The sequence below is a fragment of the Symphalangus syndactylus genome, chromosome 17, assembly GCF_028878055.3.
Source record: "Symphalangus syndactylus isolate Jambi chromosome 17, NHGRI_mSymSyn1-v2.1_pri, whole genome shotgun sequence".
Lineage (NCBI taxonomy): Eukaryota > Metazoa > Chordata > Mammalia > Primates > Hylobatidae > Symphalangus > Symphalangus syndactylus.
The window spans coordinates 79540758-79566624 of record NC_072439.2 but is presented as its reverse complement, the minus strand read 5'-3'; the positions used below and the strand labels follow the sequence as shown (position 1 = coordinate 79566624).

The 25867-nt window shown below is 38.5% G+C and overlaps 2 long non-coding RNA genes across 2 annotated transcripts in view; both read right to left on the bottom strand.

Annotated features, from left to right (window-relative positions):
• LOC134733097 (uncharacterized) overlaps nucleotides 1-7385 on the bottom strand; it is a 75340-nt gene extending 67955 nt beyond the window's left edge. The window contains exon 1 of the long non-coding RNA XR_010116660.1: nucleotides 7253-7385. This is a non-coding gene — a long non-coding RNA (uncharacterized lncRNA). The remainder of the gene's footprint in view (nucleotides 1-7252) is intronic.
• The window catches only part of LOC134733092 (uncharacterized), a 199553-nt gene that overhangs the window by 104728 nt on the left and 68958 nt on the right, over nucleotides 1-25867 (bottom strand). The window lies entirely within an intron of this gene.

The window sequence follows — 25867 nt, the reverse complement described above, 5'->3', positions numbered from 1 at the left end:
TGTGATTGCACCCACCCTGTAATAAAGGTCAGAGGAGTTGGTTGCATAAGCCTGATTAAACAGTTTGGACAAGCACCATGAGCTTTGGGGAATGAATCAGAGCTAGCCTTTGCCACTGTTCTTCAGCAAATTCCATTCCTCAGAGATTTATGGAGTGCCTGCTACCTGCAAGGTGCTATACTGTAAATTAAAATTTTAAAGGAATTCTTGCAACCTCTATTGCCTTTGATGGATAACCCCTGGGCAGGTAGAGTTACTCTTGTTAGCAAATGATGAACTGAGGCCCAAAGAGGTTCTGTAACAGTGATGAGGTAGAGGAGTCTCTGAACCTGTGAGAAGAAATGCGTTGCAGCCCTGGCTTTCAGCAGGCCAGTGTAGGAGCTGTGCAAGTCTTTCAACCACTTAGCCCTCAGTTCTTCAGCTATAAATAGGAGGGTTGGTTGGGTGCAGTGACTCGCACCTGTAATCCCAGCACTTTGGGAGGCCAAGGGGGGCCGATCACCTGAGGTTGGGAGTTCGAGACCAGTCTCACCAACATGGAGAAACCCTGCCTCTACTAAAAACACAAAATTAGCCGGGCGTGGTGGCACATGCCTGTAATCCCAGCTACTCAGGAGGCTGAGGCAGGAGAATCACTTGAACCTGGGAGGCGAAGGTTGCAGTGAGCCAAGATCATGCCATTGCACTCCAGCCTGGGCAACAAGAGTGAAATTTCATCTCAAAAAGAAAAAAAAAAAAAAGAGAGAAGGAGGGTTGAGCAAATGGTCTCTACAAAGATGTCTTATAGTTTGTTTTTATCTTTTGTAGCTAATATTTATTGAGTACCTATTATGTGGAGTACCCATTTACACATATTGATATTTTTAACATTCTATGATTTCTAAAGATCCCATACATTTAAGGCAATACTATATAAATCGTATGAGGAAATTTATTTACATAGAAGAAATAAGGGAAAAGTGAGCAGTACTTTCTTTCCTTTCTCAACCGGTGTTTCTTTAAGCCAAAATTTTGTCTCACTTCACCCTTCACTTTTAGTTTTATACGGAATTTGGTGTCTGAGCCAGAACATCAAGACTTGTAGTGTAATTTTTTGTTGTTATTTTTGATTTTAATGTAAAGAATAGTTGCAGAGAGAAGACAGTTCCGGGTCCGTCCTAGGGGTGACCCAGAAGGTTATACAAGCTTTCAACAAGTAGAAACCAAACATTCACCCTTTTAAAATTCCATTGTAAACAGGCTTTATGATGTGTATATTGTTTTCAGCTGTTACTGTGCATGTCTGTTGCAGTTTGCATTTGGAAAGTATTTTTATAATTATTTTGCTGACTCTGGTGATAACCTTCTAAATTCAGACTCAGCCTCAGTAATGGATGTTTTGACCCCACTTGCCAAGTCCACAAGCAGGAAATGAGTGAAGACCTCTGGTTGGAAAAGAACCTTTCTGTGTGTTTCTGGCAAGTAAACTGTCATCACATTTAATTGAGATTTGAGAAATGGGTAGCAAAACAGCAGTGAATGATGGCGTTTGCAAATTAGTTGAAGCCAAGTGAATTTTTGCCTGGAGTGTTCTGACTGAAAAAATATAAGGAAAATCAATGTTAGCAGAGAGAATCTTTCTTGTCTCCCTACTGATTTTCCATGAAGTAAAGTGCACATATTTGATTCCGCTTAGAAATCACTATCTTTTTTTTTTTTTTTTTTTGGCCACTTTTAAGGGAATCTGTCAAATTTCAGATGAGATGTTGTAGTGGAAACAATCTTTGAACTTACTGTACTGATCGAAGTAATGACTCAACCTGTATCTGTATCTTCCCCTACTCAGCCCCAGTACAGATTTTTCTTTTCCAAGGAATGATTTCAAATGTTTCTAAAGAGTGAAAAAAAAGCTTTTCAATTTTCCTCCCTTTCCACTGTGATATGGACTAAATCATCAATATCCATTTCTGCCAGTAATTCACACTCATGGTTATCAATGAGCTTATGCCAAGCTCTGTTCTCAGCACATTCTTGTTGTGCTGTTATAAAATTGAAGTAGGTGAGGTCAGTGCAAAAGTAACAGTGAAAGAATGTTACCTAAAAAATGCTTTATTCTAAACATAATCATCTATAATATATATGTCTAGAAATCTGTAGTAAGACAGTTCTCTCTATCCCCAGTGCAAATGTTAAGATGAGTTAGATTTTTAGAAAATTTGCCATATAGTTAATATTAATATAGCTAATATTAATGTTTGAGAGAACATTTCATATTTTCCAGATAACTCAGTATAATGTTTTGGCTTTATAATTACTTTAAATCAGCCATATGGAAAGATGGTTAAGAACCTGTTTGTCTTTTCACATTTACATATACATACAGAACATGCATACATATATAAAAGCTAAAATTTTCTCTGATCATTCTCTAGATCAGTAAGTTACAGTAAATATTAAGCTTCACAAAGTAATGGGATTTTTTTCTATATCTAATTTGTTCTTGATTCCAATGATAAATAAGGAAAGAGATGATAATCCTTGTCATAAAGGACAATTGATCTTTTCTTCTCTCTTTTTATTTTTTGAGACAAAGTCTCGCTCTGTCGCCCAAGCTGGAGTGCAGTGGTACGATCTCGGCTCACTGCAAGCTCCGCCTTCCAGGTTCATGCCATTCTCCTGCCTCAGCCTCCCGAGTAGCTGGGACTACAGGCTCCCACCACCACGCCTGGCTAATTGTTTTATTTATTTATTTATTTTTTTATTTTTTAGTAGAGACGGTGTTTCACCATATTAGCCAGGATGGTCTCGAGCTCCTGAACTCATGATCCGCCCACCTCGGCCTCTCAAAGTGCTAGGACTACAGGTGTAAGCCACCATGCCCGGCCTCTTCTTTCTTTCTTTCATGTTTCTAGCTTTCTTTCTTCTTTTCAAGTCCTGTGGCTAGATACTAGAATTTTAGAATCAATATTTCCACTATGATTCTGTTTAACTTTCCAGCTTTTACACTGGATAAATCTCTTTATAAAATCAAGGTGTTCTCATTTAAAATTAAGTTTATTTCCAATGCTGACATAAAAGGTCTCACAATTTTCGTTGCTATTTTCAGCGATGGAGCTGCAATAAACCCTCCTAAGTTTGTGTGCATAACAGGTATGGAATATAGTCATCTCCCCTACCATCAACAAAACAGGAAAAGAAAAAAGGGTTTCAGGAAAAAAAAAAAGAAACATGTCTCATTTTTACAGGTCAAAAGTCATTTTCATCCCCTGAAAATGCTTTGAAAGTGGTCCAGACCTCAAACTACCATAATTTTCACCTACCCCTATGTAAGAAAAGGGAAGTAAAAGCAAAAGGAATCATAAACATCTCAGTGCAGGACATTCTTACTTTCTGTAGAATTTTCATTGTTTCCAATCCCTGCATGACTTCCCAGCACTTCTGCATCACTCTTCCCCTTATTCTTCTCTAATATGTTTCACATTGATTTTTTTTTTCAATTCTCTGCTGACTGCACATTCCGAAAATGCTTTGACCTTAAAGTCAAGGTCAAGTTTGCATTCCTGGAGTAAACAAGAAAGAAAGATGGAGAAGAGAACTTAAAAGAAAACCATTTGACCAAGAAAAACTAGGGAGAAAATATGTATCCTAAGAAAAGGGAGAAAACAGTGTCTTTCTTCTGAGGTGTCTCTTTTTTTCTAAATTTGGCATTCAAGGTGAGGAATATAATATAAACTACCAATGAAAGAAGAGAAAATTTTCCTCAAGTACTATTTGTATAGAGACTAGTCTGGCATTAACCATTGCTATCACTATGTAGAATAATAGATGTGTTAGAATGAAACTTCTAGCCATACTATTGTACTCAGGTAGTGTACTGGAAAAGCAAGAACCATACATTATGGCTCCAAGAAAAATAGAAACAAATTAATGCTGGAAAAATATGTTTAAAAACCCACAAGTTTGAATAATCTTCTAAAATTGTTTTAGGTTTTATAAAGACTTTATCTCTGTCTCAGGGCCTAGCTACAGTAATCTGACAGTTAACTGCTTAAAAAGAAAGTATATCTTGAAACGTTCATGACTTTTCATTTATAACAAAGGCAGAAAAACAATCAAGATATTGGTTTTTCTTTTTATAAGAAGATATTTTTTCTTTTTATATCCTACTCTGAAGCAAAATTCTAACACAACTAACAGAAGGTATTTTAAGACTCCAGTGTGACACATTAAATGTGGACATCCAATGCAGGATTAACTCAGTTGAGTATCCAGGAGAACTTTTTTTTTTTTTTTTTAATGAAGTCCCTCCACTGAAATACTGTGTCTTTGCAAAAGCCTTTTCATGATCCAAGTTTTAATTTAATGTGATATTATCCAGGAAGCAGTTTCAGTAATATGTTTGTGTTCACATGGCATACCTGCTTTGGCTTAGACATTTGTCATAGAGTATGCGGTAGATCTCTACCCACTGGAAGCATGTTTTTACTTGGATTAGAAACCTACATAGGATATTTGGTGAATAGTATTGGTGCTTACCTGACATTCACTGCCTCTTCTTTCTTTTTTTAATAGAATCTAATTTTGTCCACATATCCATCTTTCCTTCTCATAGTCATGAACCTCAACTCCAGGGCTAGTCTCATTGGAATACAGATTTACTCATTAGTCTCTATTTCACATGAATGGACATGTGATCTAACTGTGGACAATGAGACATGGGGAGAGGCTGTCAGAAAACTTTGAGAAAAAGAGAGAAGCAGCCAGGTGCAGTGGCTCATGCCTGTAATCCCAGCAATTTGGAAGGCCAAGGCAGGAGGATCACTTGAGGTCAGGAGTTCAAGACCAGGCTGGCCAATTTGGTGAAACCCCATCTCTACTAAAATACAAAAAATCAGCCATGCGTGGCGGCATGTGCCTGTAGTCCCAGCTACTTGGGAGGCTGAGGCAGGAGAATTGCTTGAACCCAGTAGGCGGAGGTTGCAGTAAGCCCAGATTGCACCACTGCACTCCAGCCTGGGCGATAGAGCAAGATTCCTTCTCAAAAAAAAAAAAAAAAAAAAAAAAAAAAAAGAGAGAGAGAGAGAGAAGCCTGAGAAGTGACTCTTTCTTCTTCTTCTCCTGGTTATTATTGCCCATAAGTATACTGCTTAGATCTGGCATAGCTTTCTTGCTACCAGTCTAAAGAGGAAACTAGCTCAAAAGATAGCAGAGTGAAGAAAAATTTTGTGTAAAAACCTAAATGTCATTGAGTCACAGTATCAACCAGCCATGAGTTTCACCCTACATGAGTCTTAGCTACAGGAGAAGTTATTATTGTCATTTTAGATACTTGGCCTGTGGGATTCTATTCTTTGCAGCCAGTAGCAGGCTAACCAATTTCTCTTGGCTTCCTTCAATTGTATCCACCTTCCTGGCTTAGGCCTTTCAGAAGAAGAGAGAGTCCTAAGCCAATGTGTTTACCCTTGATTTTAACTTGAAACTTTCTGCCATTAACATGGGGAACAAGATAAACTTATAGAAATAAAAATAATATGATTTAACAATACCAAAACATTAATATCTGAAATGTATCTTGGAAGGACTGCTTCATGTGCCTGGCAGTGTTGTCAGTGTCAGGCTGCCGAGTAGAGATGTGAACGACAAAGCATTTAAATGATCTGTGTTGTCATTTTTGCAACATGAGCTCACACAGATGATGGTCAATTTAATAAATCAAATTGGACAAAAAAAAATTCAGTCTGTCTCCACAACCTTTCTCAAATCTACTGCCAGAGTTTTCTTCTCCCCTCAATGACCTCTTGGGCAGATCCACAACTTTTTGTTTACTTTGAAGTACTATAGAACTTATTTTCAGGAATCAAAAAACTCTAACCCAATCAGATACCAAAACTTCAATTTCTTCTTGAAATCAATGTTTTTCCTCCCCAGCTCAAGTGCATTTGTATCTTTCTTTGTTGTCAAATGCCCTGTGTAGGACAGATGTTCCAAGAAGTCTTTTTCATGAAGTACTTCTGTTAATTCTTTGGAGACCCTTTCAGGGACTCATACATTTAACATTTCCTGATGCATTCAAAACACTCTCTTGTTAATCTTTTGTAAGAACCTTGACTCCCGTACCAGAAGGTGCTTGGGATTCCTTCATTCCAGCATGCACCCCTCTTGGTGTGAAACGGTGTGAGGCCCTTTCAAATAATTTGCACTAACTTGCATAGTGCTACTTGCCCTGCAGTAAAACGAACACATCCTTCCCCATCATGTTCTCAAACTTCAAGCACTGCTGCCTTTTGGCCACACTCTGTCATGCTGCGCATCTTCAGCCACCTCATACCTGTGATTTCTCCTGCAGAGTCAGGCACCAGGCCCTGTGCTGCCCACACTCAAGCGCTGCCTGGCCAAACACTGAAGCCATTAACCACATGTGTCCATTGAACACTTGAAATGTGCCAGTCCAAATTAAGATCTCAAAGCCTTAGTATAAAAACCAACCAACAAACAAACAAAACACACACACACACACACAGAGCAAGATGTCTCATCACTAATTTTTATATCAACCACATGACAATATTTTGGATATATTGGCTTAAATAAAATATATTAGTAAAATTAATCACTCATTTCCTTTCACTGTTTTTCAAGTAGGCTACTAAAAAATAAATTACGTGTGTGGCTCACATCATATTTCTATTGGCCTGCACTTCTCTAGAGCCTTGGACACAGAGTGCCCCTGACCAGAGCACTGGCATCGCCCAGGAGCCTCTTAGTTATAGAGAGCTTGGACTGGCAGTAGTGCTCAGAATTGTCATTTTAACCAGATCTCTAGGTGAAGTTCTGATGTAGGGTAGAGGTACTTATTCTGAAGTCTCAGCACTCATGTTGATTCTTAACAGTCTGTTACCAGTTCATGGCAAAATAAGTGCAGGAATTAAGAGTGCTGTTCAGAAATTTTTATAGCAATTTGATGTTACAATACAGAGTATGTAACCTCTGAACATTGTTTCCATTTCTTTTTTCTAAAAATTCAGTTCTAGTAAATCTACAAACCTGTCACTCCACGATGGATTGGAAATTAAAACAGGTTGGTCCTTTATCACAGAAAGTTTGCAAAGTCCTGCTCTAGAGGGCACCCTTCAAACTCTCAGGAAATTTCTCGAACTCTGTAAGATGGCAGTATTCCCCACTAGTGAGCCTCTCTGTCCTCACCACCTTTGCTCCAGAGCGTTTTCCCTCAATTTCCTCCCTTGGATCAAGACGACGTCACATAGCAGCTTACCCTTCCGTGCCACAGTGCTCTCTTTTCCTACAATTTTCTTCCCAGGCTGTTAAACGCGTTCTTTGGAGTGACAATATTTGATGATTGGCCAACACCTTAGCACATCCTACTGGGAATATGTCTAAGTACCTTTCTTCAGAATGTGCAATGTAATTGTCACAGGTTACCCTCAGTTTTGGACGTTAGCCCAAATTCCAAAGCAATGGGAAAGTTCCCAGTCTGTATCCGATCAAGGCAAAGACTCCCAAATTCTCTGGGGAACTTATTTTGGGCTCTGGCATTTTCTGTTTTGTCTTTTCCCCTGTCAAAACACTCCTCCGATTTCCCCACATGAGTTGAAGTAGTCTTGGCAATCAATCCTAATTTGAAAGTTTTAATTGGAATAATATGTAATCTTTCTTAAATATTATACTCTAGGCTTCTTCTACAGTTTAAGGAAAATCTTGTTGACGTGCCCAACACATTCTATTAAGATATAGATAAACGTAAGTTAGTGCATATCACGTATTCCTGGTATAGGAATTTAAACCTCTTTTTTAGTCAATTTAATGTCCACTAGCAGTTCACCATTTAATCTTATGGCTTATTTTGTATAAAGAAAGTCTTCTTTATTAAATGAAGAACCACTTTCTAATTTTCAGTTTTAACAACATAATCACAGATTTCCATGCACCGAATTTATTTAAAGAAAAACACACCTGAGTTTTCAATTTATACCCATATTAGGATTTTATTAATAGTTTGAATGTTAAGTGGCAACCACATTCCAAAAACCCTGAAAAATTCATAATTTCTTTATGGTTTTTAAGAGCTTTGCTTCTTGCCGTGATACTTTCAATAGATTTATAAGTGTAAGCAATTCATTTTTTTTAAAGAAAGTAATGGATATTTATTGATTTCTTAATATGCACTAGGCACCCTATTATAATGTACTCTTTTGTACTAAATCTACAAAAATGAATAAAACATGTCCTTCCCTTGTGGAACTCAAGAGTCTGGGCGATGAGACAGACTACTACACAGAAAATACAACACAATGTCGGGGGTTATAAGACAGTATTTTGTGCAGGATTCTGTGGGGGTAGAAGAAAGGGGCCCTTAACTCCTAAGGAGATTAGGGAAAGGCTTCCTGGGGAAGATGATGCCTGGAACTAGAAGTAGAAGGAATCACAGTAGGTTTTTCAGGTTAAAAAAAAAAAAAAAAAAGTTTGCAAAACATTCAAGGCAGTGGGTACTGCATGATTAAATATTCAAAGGCATGAAGCAGTCTAAAAGTTTTAGAGCTAAGTAGGTTAAAATGAGGCTGGAGAACAGAGATAAACCAGGCGATGGAGACCCTGAATGTTACACCTAGGAGCATGAACGTGACTCAACAGGTGTCGCACGCTGTGAAAGTGGTTCAAGCTTCTAACGCCATAGTTGCCCGTTAGTTTCTCTTCTGGTCTAATTTTGCAATGATTTCCATAGAAGATCTTTAATATAAACCTTTGTTGAGTTCAAGGCCACATATAAAAATCAGAGAGAATTATAGTGTCAGTGAAACAAGCAATATATAAAAGAAGCAGGAATACTTTCTAGCTTCCTTCATGAGTAAGAATAATTGCCTTAACTGTTTCTGGCACTAAGATCCGTTTTCATATGGTATTCTGTTTTCTAGACTGACTTTGTGACATAGATTAGGCAGATATCATTTTTTCCACTACAGTTGAGAAAATTGCCATCAAGACAGATAAAGTCAGAACAGTAGTAAATGGCAGAGGAAAAAGATGGAACCAGGTCTTTAAGCTGCAAATTCTTTGCTCTTCTCTTTCACCAGGAAATGGAATCTATGTTAATGAAATTCCTTGCCAAATTTAAGAGGTAATTGTTGATAATGAATGCCATAGGGAACATTACCCTGACACACACGTTTTGTAAATTTGTCTAAACTAAGTTTGCTATGTAAATGATACTATTAATAATGATTAAAAACTAATAATTTATTGAGCACCAGAAAGTGACTATTTTTCTTCCTTTGTTAGCATTTTATTCTACAAATTTTCCTCTAAGAATCGCTTTAGCTACATCTCACAAATATTGATATTTTGTGTTTTTGTTATCATTTAGTTCAAAATATTTTCTGACTTCTCTTGTAAGTACTTCCTTGATCTATGGGTTATTTGGAAGTGTGCTGTTAATTTCCAAATATATGAAAGTTTCATTGAGATCATTTTGTTATTGATTCCTAATTCAGTTATACTGCGGTCAGGGAACATACTCTGTAAGATTTTAGTCTTTTCAAATTGATTGAGATTCCTATTACGGTCCGGGATATGATCTAGGTGAATATTCCATGAGTACTGGAAGGAATGTGCACTCTGCAATTATCAGGTACAGTGTTCTGTCAATAGTGATTAGGTTCAGGCAGTTGGTGATGTTCAGATCTTTTGTACACATAGTCTTCCTGAATTTTTTGTCTGCTCATTCTGTCAATGAGCAGACAAAACTACTGAGAGAAGATTTCTAGAACATCTAACTGAAATTCTAGAATTTATATGTATTTTCCTAAAGTTATGTCAGATTTTTACTTCAGGAATTATGAAGTTCTTTTATTTGATGCCTACATATTTAAGAGTTTTATGCCTTACTGATGAATTGGGCCTTTTATTATTCTGAAAGTATTCTCTTTACCTCTGGTAATGATCTTGGTCTGACAGTCCACTTTGTCTGATATTAATATAGCCAGGCCAGCTTTCTTATGTTTACTTTTGGCATGGGTTATCTTTTGCCATACTTTTATTTTTAGTCCATGCTATTGCCCTTACTTGCAGCATCCACTGGGGATGTAGAGAGTTGGAAAGAGTGCTGCTCCATCTTTAATGCAGAAACAACGGCAACAAAGGACATATGTATCATTTCCAATGCTATTTACTCCATTCCACAGTCCTAATTTCATTTTCTTCAGGTGGAAGAACTTCCTTGAGTATTTCTTACAGCTTAATTCTGCTGGTGACCAATTCTCTCACCTTTTGCTTTGTGAAAATGTCTTGTAATGCAGGCCCACTGAAGATGAATTCTGAATTCTCTCAACTTCTGCTTATGTGAAAATGTTTCCATCGCACCTTTAGATTTTTATTTTTTAATGACAATAAGGAAATAATAAATGTATGAGGTAATGGATATGCTAAATACCCTGATTTGATTTTACACAATGTACACACGTATCAAAGCATCACACTGTACCCCATAAATATGTACAATTTCACCTTTATTTTTGAAGGATATTATATTAGTTTTCCATTGCTGCCGTAACAAATGACCACAAATTTAATGCCTCAAAACAGCAAAAATTTATTATTGTGCAGTTCAGATATCCAACCTGGGTCTCACTGGGCTAAAATCAATGCATCAGCAGAGCTGTGTTCTTTCTGGGAGCTCTATGACAGAATCCATTTCCTTGTCTTTTCAAGCTTCTAGAGGCCACCTGCATTTCTTGGCTCATGGCCATCCTCAAAGCCAGCAATGTCGCATCTCTCTGACCTTTCTTACACAGTCACGTCTCTCTCTGTCCACAGCTGGGAAAGATTCTCTTCTTTCAAATACCCATGTGATTGTACTTGGCCCACCAAGATAATTCAGAATAAATATCCCCATCCCAAAGTCTGCAACCTTAATCACATCTGCAAAAGTCCCCTTTGTCGTGTAAGGTAACATATTCACAGGTTCTGGGGATGAGACTATGGTGGACATTTTGAGGGGAGGGGAGGGGGGCATTATTCTGCCTATCACAATATTTAATCAGAGTATAAAATTTAAAGTCACAGATTTTTCCCCTCCTTTCAACACTTTTAAAGTGTTATTTCATTGTATTTAAGTCCCCACTATCTGAGAAGCAGCTATCTTTTGCATCACTGCTCTTTCGTACTAATAATTACTTTTCTGTTTAACTTTGGTTTCCAGGAGCTTGAATATGTTACGCCTAGGTGTGGTTTTATTTGTAGCTATCCTTGTGTTCAGCTTCTTGGATTTATAAGTTGGTAAGTCCTTTAAAATGTAGGTATTTTTTGGTTTCTACTTCTCGGATACATTTTCTACTCAATTCTCGTTTGCCTCTTTCTCTGGGATTTCAAATCCACTTATCTTGCACCAGTCAATATTGAGACCAGTCACCGAGACCGCCACTCTACTTGGCTCTTCCTCCCTGCCCAGTGGCAAGGTGCCCCCAAGGAAGAAAGCAGAGCCCATCATGGCATGAACTTCTCAGGCTCTCAGTACTACATTGACTGTTTTCCAATGCCTGGAAAAAGTTACCTCATGCATTTTGCTCAGTTTTATAGTTGGTTTTTGGCAGGAGATATGGATTGGTACCAGTTATTCTGTCATGGATGAAAATAGAAGTTGCCAAGAGTAGTTTTTAAAGAACAGTTTATAAGCTGGTCTTACGGTCAGAATAGGAAATCAACTTTTCTCTGGCGTTCTTACCAGCAGTTCAATTCACCCAAGCCATCTTTCCATTTCATAAAATTGACAGGCAATGTCATAGATAAGTGTAGGTTAAGGATTGTTCTAAACATAGTAATTTCATGGCAATAATAGATGAAATTTTTGCAGATTTGCATATAACTCCAATATCAAATTTTTTATCTTCTTTTTATTCCAAGACAAAAGATATTTTTACAAAAATCTCTCATAAACAAATTTAGAGACAACCACAATATTGACACATCTTATCTATAATTTTGTTCCACCAACCTAGCAAAGTATCTGTACTTCTTACTGTAACCAAAAAGACAAATAGATAAAATGCAGTGCTCACATTTCAGATAGCTTACAGATGTAGTAAAAAAAAATTACAGAAAGAAATCAACAATATAAAGTGAATTTATTCAATTTACCAAACACCATTACCCTTTCCAGCTACTGTGACCTCTGACTCAACACGCAATTGTTAAGCACCTATTTTTCACAAACCACAATGCTAGAGGCTGTACCGTGTATGTGAGTGGATTCTGCCATAGCCAGAGAACAGTCTTTAAAAACAAATCTTAGTTTGGATACTGGTTTCACTGTAACCTAGGAATTTAACCTCCTTGGGCTTTCACTTTTAGCTCTCATAATATTAGCCTAAACATAACTACCCTGTATGGTTGTGTAAAGTTAAACGCAATAACTTCACACCAGCACCCCCTTTCTACCCGCAATCCCCTAGAAGTTATGATTAGGATAATTATTTTCAGTCTGTTACCTATGGAGTTCTAGCATTCCTCTTAAGTGGCTCTTGGGATGGCAGAAGATATAGACACTGTTTAAACCTTTTATCTCTTTATTGTATTCTGGGTTGACATAAATTTTTTAAAAATAGATTCCAGCCTTTTCTTTATGTATTTATTTACTGAACAAGACATTTAAGCTGAGTGCAGTGGTGCACACTTGTAGTCCCAGCTACTCAGGTGAGTGAGGCAGAAGGATCACTTGAGCCCAGGAATTAGTTGAAAGCTAGCCTGGGCAACATAGTGAGATGCCATCTCAAAAAAGAAAGGGAAAGAAAGGAAATTTCCTACTTTTCTCACTATTATTCCTGTCTGTCTAGAAGCAAATACTTGTAGAAAAGTTAGAGATAAGCGATAATAATCTTCTTCCTCTTCACCTCCATTTCAGTCTCTCTCACCTCTTTTCTTCATGGATGAGTGAGCTCACAATTCTCCCTTCAACATAGATACCTTACAGGAGCAAAATGAGGAAGTAAAAATTACTACAAGAAGAAGGTACGAGATCAGACCATATTACCCAGCATTAACAAAAAAGTTTACCACATTTCTATGGCCTGTGATGTCTTTGAATATGTCCATAGACATCATTTTGGGTGAACCCTACAGCCAATTTGACTATGAAAAAATGAAGAAAGAATGATTATCTCCATTAAACAAATAGGGAAGCTGAGGTTTCATGGGACCCAAAGAAAAGAGAAAATAGAGGAGAGAAGGCATCTTGCTTTCTAGCAATTGACATTCTGTTTTTGGCCTATCCACCAAAATACATGCCAATCAATTGAAGCACTATTAATGCATTACCAACATCAGGAAAATGCTAGAAATATGTATGTCAGATGAGTATTTCTCATTGTATTTTAAATATTTATCATTAGAATGCAGTATATATAGGTTCTTCGTTTCATCTCTCCAGAATGAGAATTATTCACAATAAACTTTACCTTTAAATTCTTATTTAAACAACTGAATACCCTCCAAGAGTATTTGTTGACACTTCTCTTGAGCTATTTTCTTTCTACTTCTCCATGTAACTCATAGCCCATTAAGAAAAATAAATTTGAGCCAAAATCCTTAATTTAACAAAGCAGGTAAAGAATTAAAATTATATCATTCAAAACAACAATGATCAAGCAACAAAGAACCCTCAGTCAGAGTTCAGAGGATGTTTATGCACTAAGAGGAAACGCCGTCTTTGGCATGAAGAGGGGTTATTGAAATGATCTAATTTCAGACAAGGTACATAACTGAAGTTGTAGTCCAAGTTCATTGTATTTCAGTATCTTTTTAATTAGGTAATTTTAAGTTTATAGTTTTGAATCATCAGGGAAAAAAATTGCAACATAGTCTGTTTAGAGTCAAGGCATGCTGCTGACACATTCAAAAAGTCCTGAACCTTCATAAATAAACACTGCCAATGTTTATTTCAAAACATCTGAGAACAAGGAAAGAAGTGATTCTCTGAATACTTCAGATTGGAACTATTTGTGCTGAGTCATCTTTATCTGTGGATCCCTTCTGAGATATAGTGGAGTGTGTTCAGTACCTGCCAAATGCACAGATATGAATAATTATGGAAGGAGAATCTCATTACAAAACTTTTTTTCTACCTAAAATGCTGCCAAAAAAAATCTGGAAAAATAATCTTCTTTATAACTAGGTAAAATGGTTTTTACTTTCAGGGCTCTTAGAAATAACTTTTTCAAAGAGAAAACTTATATAAATTGAATCTGGAATCTTGTTTCTTCATTTCTCTTACATTTGGGAGGAGGTTTTTGTTTGTTTTAGACTTGCCATGACTTTATAAATTGAGTCTATAAGGCTAGCTTCTGAGGTTATTTCTCTCTACCTCATAGAAACTGATTCAGTGGTTTTCACCAAGTAAATGGTGGGGATATTTTGACTTCACTGGCCAAACGACTGGACAATACCTTAGGCTTGCTAAAGGGAAATAGCAAACAATTTTCTGTTAATATGTGTTATTCCACAGGAAAAGATTATGAAAGTTGTAACATTTGTCATTCTATAGCTAATGTACAGTCTCACAAATATTATTAGTATTACCTCTCAGAGTTTAATTAAATACTATGTTCATGTCCAGGAATAAACAGAAAATAACATTGTACACATCCTGAAATTTTCCTTTTAATAAGCTGTCCAAAGGTATATGCATTGCTCTCAGAGGTCGGGACTTGAAAGCAGCTTATGTGATTTTCTCTCATTTCCTTCATGCAATTCAGCATTCCAGAAACATTTATTATCAATTAGTATTGAGAGGTGACAGTGTGCTGGCAGCCCTCGTAGCCCTCACTCACTCTGGGCACCTCCTCGGCCCTGGTGCCCACTCTGGCCACCCTTGAGGAGCCCTTCAGCCTGCCGCTGCACTGTGGGAGTCCCTTTCTAGGCTGGCCAAGGCTGGAGCCGGCTCCCTCAGGTTGCGGGGAGGTGTGGAGGGAGAGGCACAGGTGGGAAATGGGCTGCGCGGGGTGCTTGCGGGCCAGCATGAGTTCTGGGTGGGTGTGGGCTCAGCAGGCGTGGGCTCGGCAGGCCCCGCACTCCAAGTGGCCGGCCGGCCCTGCTGGCCCGGGGCAGTGAGGGGCTTAGCACATGGGCCAGCAGCTGCTGCACTCGATTTCTCACCGGGCCTTAGCTGCCTCCCTGCGGGGCAGGGCTCGGGACCGGCAGGGTGCCATGCCTGAGTTTCTCCCTCCTCCCCTCCCTCTGTGGGGTCCTGCACGGCCTGAGCCTCCCGGACAAACGCCACCTCCTGCTCCACGGTGCCCAGTCCCATCGACCGCCCAAGGGCTGAGGAGTGCGGGTGCACGGCTGGCGGGCAGCTCCACCTGCAGCCCCCGAGCAAGATCCACTGGGTGAGGCCAGCTAGGCTCCTGAGTCTAGTGGGGACTTGGAGAACCTTTGTGTCTAGCTAAGGGATTCTGAGTGCACCAATCAGCACTCTGCCTAGCTCAAGGTTTGTAACACCAATCAGCACCCTGTGTCTAGCTCAGGGTTTGTGGATGCACCAATTGGCATTCTGTATCTAGCTAATCTGGTGGGCACTTGGAGAATCTTTATGTCTAGCTAAGGGGTTGTGAATACACCAATCAGCACTCTGTATCTAGCTCAAGGTTTGTAAACACACCAATCAGCAACCTGTGTCTAGCTTGGGGTTTGTGGATGCACCAGTCGGCACTCTGTAGCTAATCTGGTGGGGACTTGGAGAATCTTTATGTCTAGCTAAGGGATTGTGAATGCACCAATCGGCACTCTGTGTCTAGCTCAAGGTTTGTAAATGCACCAATCAGTGCTCTGTGTCTAGCTAATCTGGTGGGGACTTGGAGAATCTTTATGTCTAGCTAAAGGATTGTGAATGTGCCAGTCGGCACTCTGTATCTAGCTCAAGGTTTGTAAATGCACCAATCAGCACTCTGTGTCTAGCTCAGGGTTTGTAAATACACCAATTGACACTCTGTATCTAGCTAATCTAGTGGGGACTTGGAGAACTTTTGTGTCTAGCTCAGGGATTGTAAACACACCAATCAGCACCCTGTCAAAATGGACCAATCAGCTCTCTGTAAAACAGATCAATCAGCTCTCTGTAAAATGGACCAATCAGCAGGATGTGGGTGGGGCCAGATAAGAGAATAAAAGCAGGCTGCCTGAGCCAGCAGTGGCAAACCGCTATGGTCTCCTTCCACACAGTGGAAGCTTTGTTCACTCTTTGCGATAAATCTTGCTACTGCTCACCCTTTGGGTCCACACTGCCTTTATGAGCTGTAACACTCACTGTGAAGGTCTGCAGCTTCACTCCTGAAGTCAGTGAGACCACAAACCCACCAGGAGGAACGAACAACTCCAGACGCGTGCCTTAAGAGCTGTAACACTAACGGCGAAGGTCTGCAGCTTCACTCCTGAGCCAGCGAGACCACAAACCCACCAGAAGGAACAAACTCCGGACACATCTGAACATCAGAAGGAACAAACTCCAGACACGCCACCTTTAAGAACTGTAACACTCACCGCGAGGGTTCGCGGCTTCATTCTTGAAGTCAGTGAGACCAAGAACCCACCAATTCCGGATACAGTATGTGACAGACCCCATACCAGGCCCCGGGAGTGGAGAATGGGCTATGATCACTATCATCAAGATTGTCATTATCTAACAGATAGAAACAGGTTTGTAAAGAAAAAGTTAAGTATGTGTGATAAATCCATAAGATACAATGAGGATTCAAAGGAAAGACATTTTTGGAATGTGCTAGTAGAATCGTTGACTCAGAGTAGGCTGGATTTTTTCTTGATTCTTCAAATAAATTTATTCTATGACATTCTCAAAAAGACTAAGTTGAAAATAATTTTAAAATATGACAAACTGGAACAAATATTAAAATTTTAGTGTTAACTCATATTCTAAAAGCAGATCATTTGTTAACTCTATTTTATGCAAAATAACACACCTCTTAGAAGAGATACATTTATAAAGTGTCTTTCATTTTTATAGCACAGGGTGTTCCATTTAGGGCCAGTCTCGCAAGTTAGAGTTGGGAAATTTTCCCATAAGAATGACACATAGCTATGTCAAGGAGTTTGGAATAGCACCCACATAGGGAGAACAGAGTGATCAAAAATCAAAGGATCAAAAAAAGAATGCTCAGTTCAAAGAACTGCAAATTAAATTTTCCTTTTTGTCAGTTAAGGTTCTTCACACCAGATTCTACCTTTTTGTGAATAGATCTCGCTTGTGTTTTCATTTTCTTATGTTATCACAATTCATGGCTGAAGGAAAACTCACGGCATGGCATCACTCTTCGGATGTTAAAAAAAATCTGCAGACTTGAAACTTTTTTTCTGTCTAAACAGAATTCTTTTTTCCCTTTGAGTCCTTTCATGCTCAGCTCCTTATTTGAGTTCAGTAGCAGGTATATTTCCTTAAGGGCATCAAAATGTACACTTTTCTCACTAATTAGCCATTTTAATAGCTAAAGTTAAAAAAAGTGAGAATACCAAGTGTCGGTGAGAACAGGAGCACCTGGAACTTTCTTCCATTGCTGTTGGGAATATGTAACAGTCCAACCACTTTGGAAGATGATTTGGCAGTCTCCTAAAGAATTAAACACACCCCATGGCTAACCAACTCCACTCTTTGATATGCAACTAAGAGCAATACATGCATATGTCTGTCTTAAAAATAAACAAAATGAAATAAAATTTATGTTAAGAATATTTATAGAAGCTTTTTTATAGCCATAAACTAGAAAAAAATTGAAAGTTTTTTCTAGTCTTCACCAGAGTGAAGGGCTGGTGACAATTCTCTAGTTCATCAATCAGAGAATGGATAAATACCATATATATCTACACAATGAAATACTTTCAGCAATTTAAAAAGGGCAAATTACTAATACATCAATGTAGATGAACCTCAAAAATTCTGTGTTAAATAAAAGAAGGCAGAAAAAATACATACTGTATTATGTAATTATTTAGCTCAAGAATAAACAAAACTAATCTATGGAGATAGAAGTCAGAACAATGGTTTCCTCTGAGGTAGAATATTGCCTGGGAAGGGGCATGGTGAAGCTTTCTAAGTTGATGGAAATTATTTTAATCTTTATCTAGGAGTGATTACAAGAGGATATAGATATGTTTGAAGTCAATCAGCTTTTAAGTTAAGATTTGGGCATTTTACTATAGTAAGTTATGCTTTAAGAAAGGAGACTGCAAAATTCCTAAATATTTTTAAAGAGTCTAACTTTTATATTGGAGAACAGCAAAAAACATAAAGACAATATGTGACTGAAGTTTTAATCAAAGAACGTAAAACTTCTCCATGTCTGGCAAATACAATGAGCCAAGTAAAAAGGCCCAACTATGATTACTTCCTGATTAAAAATGAATGGTTAAAAACTGAGAAAATAATCAGTGTAAACATGAGGATAATTGTTCAATGAAAACCTTGACTGAATTTACAGATGAACTGGTCTGGTTTTCAATCAGAGAAGCTAGCTACTTCAAGTATGTTAAGCAAAGTGGCCTAGGATATCCAAGAAGAAAAAGTCTGTGAACTTTGCACAATAATCTGAATTGGCCAGTAGTGGTACTCAGATGTGACCCTAAACAACATAGAAGAGAAAGATAAATGGCATACAGAACTTCAAGATCATCTGCGTCTACTTTGTGTGAAAGGGGAGTTGGTTGGGGTAAGAAGCCACACGTTTATGAGGAGAAACTAGTGGTTTGACTGGACCATCAGAGCCCTTGAAGAAGAAAGACTGAATGGCTGGTGACAAGGAAGTTTGATCTCCCCATTAGATAAACTTTACTACTGATATGACAGTCTGCATAGGGATTCCAGGGAAATTCTTGTTTTTTTTTTTTTTTTTTTTTTTTTTTTTTAGGTGGAGTTTTGCTCTTGTTGCCCAGGCTGGAGTGCAGTGGCATGATCTCGACTCCCTACAACCTCCACCTCCCAGGTTCAAGTGATTCTCCTGCCTCAGTCTCCAAAGTAACTGGGATTACAGGTGCCTGCCACCACACTCGGCTATTTTTTGTACTTTTAGTAGAGACAGGATTTTACCATCTTGGCCAGGCTGGTCTTGAACTTCTGACCTTGTGACCCACCTGCCTCGGCCTCCCAAAGTGCTGGGATTACAAGCATGAGCCACCACGCCTGGCCTCCACGGAAATTCTAACATTTCATCTATGCCTCCCGATACAAAGAGTGTTCCCTGAAAATACAGGCCTATTGTCCTAGGCAACCACAGAAACCTTTTCCAATATCACCACCTCTTTTTTTGTCATTTGACTCATGGGACTACAACCAGAAAGTCAAAAGGGGGTCTTCCATGTCCGTGGGGTCTTAATTCAGACTTCTGGTGGCAACATTCTTCTGTCACATACAAAAACCACTGAAATAAAGGATCCTAGAGTCATAGGGGTAGGAAAAAAAAAAAAAAAATCCTTGGAAGTGGATGATTAGGTGTAGTCAGCAGACGCATCACCCATTCTCCATTCATTGTTCCCAGATCTAGCCTTTCTAGCCAGGGGAGGAACCTAGGCAGTTCAGCCATAGGAATAACAGAAAATGGCTAAGGCTTGGTCAGTGGAAAACGCAGCCAAGATCCCTACTTCTACATCTCTCTCTCCTGCACCCTGAATTCCCATGCCACCGCATTTTAAAGCAGCCCTCTGTTACAACAGCCCCCTGCTCTGCTCATATATTCCCTCTGCTGAAATGTTCTTCCCCCAAATATCCATGTGACTCATTTCTTCATTTCCTGGAGTTTTGCTGAAATGTCACATTCCCAGGAAATTCTGCCCTTACCACCTTACTTAAAAATTGCAAATCCCCTCGCCCCTGAACCCCCCCCCTCCCCCACCAACTTAACACCCTGGGTCCGTTTTCCTCTGCTTCACTGGGTGTCCCTAGCCCTTATCACATTGTAGCACACTACAGAATTCACTTATTTATTTATTTATGTTTATTTTCCATCTCCTTCCACTAGAAAGTAATCCCCATCTTCTTTTTTCACTCATGTATTCCTGGTCCCCATAACTGCGGCTGGGACTTAATCAATGCTCATTAAATATTTGTTGAACTATTCTGCTGAATAAGTAAATAAATGCCACAGACTGAAAGCTGTGAGGCTGCAGGGACTCATGTGTATTCATTTTTGTATTCCTTGCAATCAGTGTTGTACTTGGCACATGCTAGGCTCTCAAAAAATGATTGTTGAATAAATGAATGGATGGAAAATTTAATCCCAAATTGAAATAGCTGAATGTATTTTTTCTACTGAAGTGGAGATTCCTGCACAGTATAGGTGGTAAATCAGAAGAAGGAGGAATGATACAATAATAGTAACAGTAACAATAACAACAACAACAATACTAATAATAGCCAGTTAGTGGTAATGTCTATCTGTCAAGCATGGGGTTTGATACATATTAGCCCCAGGCCCCACATTCACCCTGCAAGAAAGGTATTAATATTATCAACTTCATCTTATAGATGAAGGCATTAGGGATCAGAACATTTTAACAACTATTTAGGGTCAAATAGATGGTAAACGCAGCTGGGATTTAAACCTGGGACTACTCCCAGTAAAGACAAAACTCCATTTTGCATAATGCACATTTTGCTCTTCAATTCTGGAAACCAAACAGTGTTTTTCTTCCCATGACATATGTGCTGATGTGGCAGAATTAACAATTCTGGCAGCATTTACCACCCAGCATATTAAGGCATTTGGAAAAGAGGGTAGCCTCATGTGAAAGAGTTGCTGTCCTCAAAAACTGAACAACATAAACATAAATTGAGAACTAAGGGGAGTAGACCTCCCTGTGGCAGTTCAAAAAAAGTTTCTAAGAGGTAACAAATATGGAGGAAGTATTCAAATGGATGTTAGCGATGAGGAAGAGAAAAGGCAGTGTATCAATAGAAACAGAAAAAAAGTGGACTGAGCCTAGTAGAGAAAAAGAATAACTCATTAAGCTGATGTGCACTGTATATAAAATCATTCCTTCATACATTCAGCCATCCAACACCTACTGTGTAAGTCCTATGTTCAAGGCACCTTTCTGGGCACTGAACATAAAGGAAAACAGTCATGAGGAAAATCCCTTCCCTCATGGAGCTTACGTTAAAGGCGGGGGAGGCAAAGACAGAAAAATAGAATGTAGGTATAATATAAAGCATATCACATGGGATTAAGGCTAAATAGAAAAATAAAGCAGAAAAAGGAGGTCAGGAATATTGGGAGTTGTAATTTAAATAGTGTGCCATGTTAATATTATTTGATGCTATCAAAGAAATTGATGCATTTGGGCAAAATTGCCAGACTTTTGTAAAACAATTCAACCTTGAGCTCTGTTTGGCTGCTCAAGATTTTCTCATCCTTAAATCAAAGCTGGCAGTTCAAGGAGGTGATGTACTGTGCCTCTGTACTTGAAACCTTTTCACTGATTGCTCTCGATGAGAATAATAGGCTCAGCCAATTTCTAGGCTGGTGAGAATCTTGGGGAAAGAGAGTTTTAAAAATATTATGCCCCACGGAGTCACCACAGTTGGTGAAGAATAACAGTGGCTCTTTAGGCCAGCCAAAATTCTAGCCTGACCACTGAGTGTCATTGTGGTCTCAGCACTCAGACCTGGGTCAGGAAAAGAAAAGAGGTGGCATAAAATGCAGATCATGAGCAATGAGCTTCATCATATTTGATAGGTCATTTCTAGAGAATTACACCATTAAGGAATGTGGGAGTGCAGAGTAGCAGATGTACAGAACTTCAGAAAAACAGCTTGCGTAGTGCTTTAAAATTAGTTAGGAGCTTAATAAAAATTGACATCTATATGGACACTATCTCATGGTTGAAAAGCCAGCTGAAAGGTTGAATAGACTGTAAACAAATGAAAATAAATGGATAGCGAGTCATACTGGAAGGAGTTCGGGTTGGCATTTGAAGAGCTCTTATTTAGCATGAGAGCTTGGTGACTAAGCTATTACATTGGGATAAATAGATTGGGAATGAAATGTGCAAATGAACTAAGCTGGCAGGAATCATTGGAAAGGTAGGAAACCCTATACCAGGGAATTGTTTATATTCAGATTTAGAAAAGGGCTGCTTCTGAACATCTGTTTTCAGAATATATAGCAGTGTCATGTGGGCTGGAAAGCCAGGAACAGGCTGCACTCATGAATGGAAGAAAGGCAGCTGGCACAGGAGAGGAATTGAAAGGCACTAAGCTAGGTGGGCTTGGCAAACTGATGAAAAAGCATGAAACAATCTATAAACACTTAAAAGATGTGAACACCAAGGAGAGTGTAAAATTACTTATCCTGATATCCTAGGGTAGAGTAATGGGAGGAAAGTTTAAAAAGGATAATTAGAGTCAAATAATTTCTTTAAAAAATTGTGAGCCTCTCCATTTAGACTAAGAAATGACTCAGGTATGCATCATATTATTATTTCAAGACCCACTGCTCAAATGTCATGATATTTTGGTGGGGTTTTATATGTTTGTTGTTGTTGTTTGTTTTTGTTTTTGTTTGAGATGGAGTTTTGCTCTTCTTGCCCAGGCTGGAGTGCAATGGTGCAGCCTCAGCTCACTGCAACCTCTGCCTCCCGGGTTCCAGTGATTCTCCTGGCTCAGCCTCTCGAGTAGCTGGTTTTACAGGCGCATGCCACCATGCCTGGCTAATTTTTGTATTTTTAGTAGAGATAGGGTTTTGCCATGTTGGCCAGGCTGGTCTCGAACTCCTGACCTCAGGTGATCCACCTGCCTCAGCCTCCCAAAGTGCTTTGTTGTCTTTTTGACTTCTTCTCTCCCACATTCCCCAGGGCAGAATTCATCACTCCTTGGATTATCTCTTCAATGCATTTAAAAAATGCTTTTATTATAGCACTGACCACTCTGCACTTTAGTTATATCTGATTCTATTACAAGAGAGTGAGTTTCTCCTTTTTTTTTTCTTTGTCAATGTTTATTTTAGAATCAAGGGGTACATATGTAGGTTTATGGTTTAGGGTAGGACTGATCCCATCACCCAAGTAGTGAGCATAATACCCGATAGGTAGTTTTTCAGCCTGTGTTCCCCTCCCTCTCTCCACCCTCTAATAGTCCCCAATGTCTATAGTTTCCATCTTTATGTCCATGAGTACCCTATACTTACCTCCCACGTATAAGTGAGAACATGCCATATTTGGTTTTCTATTTTTGTGTTAGTTCACTTAGCCTCCAGCTGCATCCATGTTGCTGCAAGGGACATGATTTCATTCTTTTTGATGGCTGTGTAGTGTTTCATGGTATATATGTACCACTTTTTTTTTTTTTTTTTATCCAATTCACTGTTCTTGGGCACTTGGGTCGATTCCATGTTTTTGCTATTGTGAATAGTCCTGTGATGGACATAAGGTGTGTGTGTCATTGTAGTGGAACAATTTCTTTTCCTTTGGGAATATACCCAGTAATGGGATTGTTGGCTCGAATGGTAGTTCAACTTGTATTTCTCTGAGAAATCTCCAAACTGCTGTCTACAGTGGTTGGACTAATTTATACTCCCATTGACAGTTATAATTGTCCCCTTTTTTTCCACGGCCTCACCAGCTGCTATTTTCTGACTTTTTAAGAATAGTCTTTGTGCCAGGAGTGGTGACTCACACCTGTAATCCCAGTACTTTGGGAGGCTGAGATGGGTGGATCACTTGAAGCCAGGAGTTTGAGATCAGCCTGGCTAACATGGCAAAACCCCATCTCTACTAAAAGTAAAAAAATGAACCGGGCGTGGTGGCACATGCCTGTAGTCCCAGCTACTCGGGAGGCTGAGGCAGGAGAATCACTTGAACCCAGGAGGCAGAGGTTGTAGTGAGCCGAGATTGTTGTCACTGCACTACAGGCTAAGTGACAGAGTGAGACCGTGTCTCAGAAAAAAAAAAAAAAAAGAAAGAAAGAAAGAACAGGCATTCTGACTGGTGTGAGATGGTATCTCATTGTGGTTTTGATTTGCATTTCTCTGATGACTAGTGATGATGAGCATTTTTTCGTATGTTTGTGGGCCACTCATGTATCATTTTTTTGAGAAGTGTCTGTTCATGTTCTTTGCTCACATTTTCATGGGATTATTTGCTTTTTGACTTGCTTAAGTTCCTTATAGATTCTGGATATTAGACCTTTGTTGGGTGCATAGTTTGCAAATATTTTTTCCACTGTAGGTTGTCTGTTTACTCCCTTGGTAGTTTCTCTTGCTGTGCAGAAGCTCTTTAGTTTAATTAGGTCCCACTTGTGAATTTTTGGTTTTGTTGCAATTGCTTTTGAGGACTTAGCCATAAATTATTTGCCAAGGCTGATAGCAAGAATGGTATTTCCTAGGTTTTCTTCTAGGATTTATATAGTTTGAGGTCTCACATTTAAGTCTTTAATCCATCTTGAGTCCATTTTTGTCACTTCATATGGATAGCTGGTTACCCAGCACCATTTATAGAATAAGCAGTCTTTTCCCTATTGCTTGTTTTTGTTGAGTTTTTTGAAGATCAGATTGGGGTCTTATTATATTTTATACCTCAAGCACCTAGAATATTCATTGGTATATTAAATGTTTAGTGCATTTAATGGCACCCTTAATGTGTTCATCTGAGATTTCATTACTAAAGTTTTCATTTGTTACCTAGGGTAAGGCTACATTTTGTTAAGAATATATATGTGAGAAAGTATTTTATGTACCAATATGAATAGACCGCCAATATATCCATTTACCTCAGTAAAATGATAAGGTACCAAGCGTTGTGCATAGCTTGCTTCTTTATGTGTAGAAATGAGAGTCAAATAAGGATATAGTTATAGGTGCTATTATTTTCATAAATAAGACCTGGAAGGATACTTAAGCTAATTACAATTTACCAGTAAGGGAAAGGGCGGTGATAGCATGATGGGGACAGCAGTAAAAGCAAAATTTTTTACTGTATACCTTTGTATATTTTTTGACTTTGTAAATATTTGTTCATTAGGTATCAACCTGCTCAAAACATTTAATTTTTTTTTTTTTTTAACAAACCAGTCACATGGGGAATAAAAACAACAGCAACAGTAACGACAAAGGGCTGCATAGCCTTACGTGGATAATTGGTTTAAACAGAAAGGTACTGCCATTTGTTTGTTTTAAAGAATGAATTCAATTCCAGTATGGATAAAATTGTTGTTGAAGAAATTGAAGGGAATTTATATTTTCTCATGCAAGCCATGGTAATCAAAATTCTTTTGAAAGGCTCACTGGATAAAGGTGACTGCTTCACTATGTTTCTGTTAATTGCACTACTAAGGGTAGCATGCCTTAAGGATCCTCCATCTGTTGCATTGAACCCAAGACAATTCCTTAACATATTGTTAGAAAATCAATATTTTAAATAATGAGATTTATATGTCCTTGAGGTAGTGTTGGATACTAAAATAGATTTAAATGAATTTTCACTTGTCTAAACTAATTAGTGATTGCTTCTCTGGCTGATTACTTTTCAGAAAAAAACTCTCACACCAACATATATATATATATATATATATATATATATATATGCATGTGAGAGGCACTTGTCAAAGTATAATTTTCAAGAAGTTATAAAACATAATGCATACAAATATAGAATGAGGATGAGTTAAATATTTATTTAACTTATTAATAAAAGAACCAGCTAGACAGTAACGCTGATTCAAAGAAGGAGTAGAGCAGGGGAATTATATAGGCATGGGAGCAAAACCATTTGAATAAGATGGTATCACGTACAAAACTGGTTAATATATCCTATAGAGCAATAAAACCATAACCTTTGGGGTTATCTTTTCTACTGGGCAGAAATCATTTGAATCTCTACCAGATAAAAATTT